The sequence below is a fragment of the Pseudophryne corroboree genome, chromosome 3 (genome assembly GCF_028390025.1).
Source record: "Pseudophryne corroboree isolate aPseCor3 chromosome 3, aPseCor3.hap2, whole genome shotgun sequence".
NCBI classification, from domain to species: Eukaryota; Metazoa; Chordata; class Amphibia; order Anura; family Myobatrachidae; genus Pseudophryne; species Pseudophryne corroboree.
Window position 1 is genome coordinate 142631232 of NC_086446.1, and position 3741 is coordinate 142634972.

At 46.9% G+C, this 3741-nt stretch overlaps 2 non-coding genes across 2 annotated transcripts; both read left to right on the forward strand.

Annotated features, from left to right (window-relative positions):
* Nucleotides 1-874: 874 nt before the first annotated feature.
* Nucleotides 875-1038, forward strand: LOC134899179 (U1 spliceosomal RNA). The gene has a single exon (XR_010172861.1). It is a non-coding gene; the product is annotated as a U1 spliceosomal RNA (small nuclear RNA).
* Nucleotides 1039-1190: 152 nt separating this feature from the next.
* Nucleotides 1191-1353, forward strand: LOC134899197 (U1 spliceosomal RNA). Its single transcript, XR_010172878.1, has one exon. It is a non-coding gene; the product is annotated as a U1 spliceosomal RNA (small nuclear RNA).
* Nucleotides 1354-3741: the final 2388 nt, after the last annotated feature.

Consider the following 3741-nt stretch of genomic DNA (forward strand, 5'->3'; position numbering starts at 1 on the left):
CAGTTGGCTTGTGGGTGGCTCTGGTCACTGGGTGGTTGGGTGGGTGGTGTGTCGGAGGTGGAGCACATGCAAATGATTGTGTATCATCCAGCTAGTGAGAGAGAAAACTCATGCAGGAGTGTGCCTGCTTGTCAGTGGGTTATGCACCTTTCCAGACGTCAAATCTACATGGAGCAGCTGGAGAGGACAAGAGCAGGTTTGCAAAATATAGACAGAAGAGCTCTCCAGCCTAGTTTGCTGTCTGTTTCCACTTCTCTTTTCTTGAGCCGCTCCCTTCTATGCCCTTGCGCACTATCCTGACTTCTCCCATCTGCTTACATTGTGCCTTCCAACGCACAATGCGAACTACAGGTAGTGCTGCAGGGCCCACACCCTTTTACTTGCCATACAGAGCAGCTCTGGAGCTGTTACAGTGCCCAGCTTCTGCAAGAAATCAGCTTGAATGCTTCAGGGGCTGGGGCATAGCCAACATGAGCCCCACACCGAAGGAGGGTGGAGGTGTTTAATGCGAACTAGGGGTCATCCAAGCGCCACAAAAGGCCGCCATGCCCTGCATGCCCCTTTTCTCTTTTCATATGCAGACGAGGGTTGAAGCCAACTTTGACCCACTGCTTGGATGACATCACCATATGCAAATCCATCTGCTGCAGGCCTTCCCCCAGGAATGCTTGCACTAGTTGTTGCATTTGGTTTGTTGTTTGGGGGTGCTTCAGTATTAGGCAGCCTTCTGCCCTCCCATGTTCATCTGAAAATATGTGTTCTCCCTGCAGTTGTTGTCCCCAGATGAGAGTTCCCTTGTGCTGCCTCAGTTGAATCTTCTTTACTTGACAGAGATGTGCCTGAGCAGCGGCCCTCCCTAGCCCTATCCCAAATCATACTTATTTTGCATAGGAGATATCATGGTAATGAAGACTGTTATCCCAGGGTGAGGTTCATTCATTGCATTCTGGGTATGCTGACCCCTGTGATTTCCCCAAATGTGGGAAACTCGACTTCATTATTTGTGGTAGTGGGGGACTGTGTTTGTGCTTTCCTCTGGTCAGCTCTGGTAAAAGTCAGATTTATTTGTCTCAGATCTTCCTCTAGCCTTGTTCTTCTTTCGAGAGTTCCCTTGTGCTGACTCAGTTGGATCTCCTTCACTTGACAGGGAAGTGCCCGAGCAGCGACCCTACCCAGCTCTAGCCCAACTCCTACTTACCTGCCAGGTGAGATACTATGATCATGAAGGTGCTTCTCCCAGGGCAAGGCTCACCCATTGCACTCTGGGTGTGCTGCTCTTGCGATTTCCCCAAATGTGGGAAACTTGACTGCATAATTTGTGTTTCCCCTGGTCGGCTCTCGTGTAATTCAGATCTCTTTGTCTCAGGTCTCTCTCCAGCCTAGTTTGCTGTCTGTTTCCACTTCTCTTTTCTTGAGCCGCTCCCTTCTATGCCCTTGTGCACTATCCCAGGATAATTATTGTAGCTGGTCTGCGGGTAACAGCTCTCAGATCCACTTCTAGAAAAAATGCAACAATGTAATTTGAGTGACAAACTGCAGAGATGAACCCTTTCTGTGACTGCTGCACAGGGATCACACAAACTCTATTCATAGGGCTGACTTCACTTAGGGGAGATGTTCTCGCCCCGCAAAGAAGTGCGAGTATATACCGCACTTACGGTACCATTGGATTTACAGATATTTTCTTGCAATACACTATGGGGGTCATTCTGAGTTGATTGCTCGCTAGCAGTTTTTAGCAGCCTTAAAACGGTGGAGTTAACATATCTCACGTGGAAGGTGGTCATGTTATTAGCCTTGGCTTCGGCTAGGCGAGTGTCGGAATTAGCGGCTTTGTCACATAAAAGCCCATATTTGGTGTTCCATGTGGATAGAGCGGAATTGCGGACCCATCCTCAATTCCTACCAAAAGTGGTCTCATCTTTTCATATGAACCAACCTATTGTGGTGCCTTTGGCTACGCGTGACTTGGAGGATTCCGAGTTACTTGATGTGGTCAGGGCTTTGAAAATTTACGTGGCCAGGACGGCTAGAGTCAGGAAAACTGAAGCGCTGTTTGTCCTGTATGCAACCAACAAGATTGGTGCCCCTGCTTCAAAGCAGGCTATTGCTCGCTGGATTTGTAACACGATTCAGCAAGCGCATTCTATGGCTGGATTGCAGTTACCGAAATCGGTCTAGGCCCATTCCACGAGGAAAGTGGGCTCTTCTTGGGCGGCTGCCCGAGGGGTCTTGGCACTACAGCTGTGTCAAGCTGCTACTTGGTCAGGTTCAAACACCTTTTCAAAATACTATAAGTTTGATACCCTGGCTGAGGAGGAACTCATGTTTGCTCAATCGGTGCTGCAGAGTCATCCGCACTCTCCCGCCCATTTTGGAGCTTTGGTATAATCCCCATGTTCCTTACGGAGTCCCCAGCATCCTCTAGGACGTTAGAGAAAATAAGATTTTAAACCTACCGGTAAATCTTTTTCTCGTAGTCCGTAGAGGATGCTGGGCGCCCGTCCCAACTGCGGACTACTTCTGCAATACTTGTATATAGTTATTGCTTCAATAAGGGTTATGTTATAGTTGCATCGGTCCTGCACTGATGCTGCAGTATGTTGTTTTTTCGTACTTATAACTGGGTAGTTTATCACAAGTTATACGGTGTGATTGGTGTGGCTGGTATGAATCTTGCCCTGGATTAACAAAATCCTTTCCTCATACTGTCAGTCTCCTCTGGGCACAGTTTCTCTAACTGTGGCATAGAGGCGCATAGAGGGAGGAGCCAGTGCACACCCAGAACTAAAGTCTTTCTTAAAGTGCCCATGTCTCCTGCGGAGCCCGTCTATCCCCATGGTCCTTACGGAGTCCCCAGCACCCTCTACGGACTACGAGAAAAAGATTTACCGTAGGTTTAAAATCTTATTTTCTACTTTATTCTTTTCTATCCTAGTTTATTACGACCAACTCTCATCCAAGGAGTTTGATATTCTACTACCTGCATGCAATTTAAATTGCTTAAATTGTTTATATGGTTGATTTGTCCTTCACAACCCATAATCTGCAACTTGGATGTACTTGTGTCATTGAAAATCTTATAATAAAAATGTTTATATATTGAAAAAAAAAGTTATAAGACATATGCATTCAATATTTGAAGAAACAAAATAAAATAAAGCTATGTATTGGGTTTCACTAACAAGCACATTGGAAGACTTGACTACTGTTAAAAGACATGTATTACATGGTATAGAGCCACAAACCACAATGTAGTAAAATAAAAACAAACTTACATGTGTATCAAACCTATGTGAGGCTTACATTGATAGTGCAAGATCAACACTCTATCAACTGTGCAAACTAGACTGCACATAAATGCCATAAAATTTATCTGAGATTTTAGTAAATAAGGCCCGTTGCTGTCCGGGTCACACAGCCGTCACGCCCCGCCCCCATACGGTCCGGTCATGTCTGCGTTGTCCTGACTGTGCCCCCAAAATGGCGGCACAACGCCGCTGGCCCGACTCCTCCTGTCCAGTGACCGCCTCTGCCTGTCAATCAGGCAGAGGCGCTCACAGGGCAGAGATGCTGATCGCATCCTGGCATGTGCCGGTGCACTGTGGCACCAGCACACACGCACTTCAGACCTGATCTCCTGTTGTGTGAATATGCACAGCAGGGATCAGGTCTTAATTAGGCCCTATATACAGCTGTCAGTGAAGCAGTAATGTGCTGATGTCAGTGAAGCAGTGATGT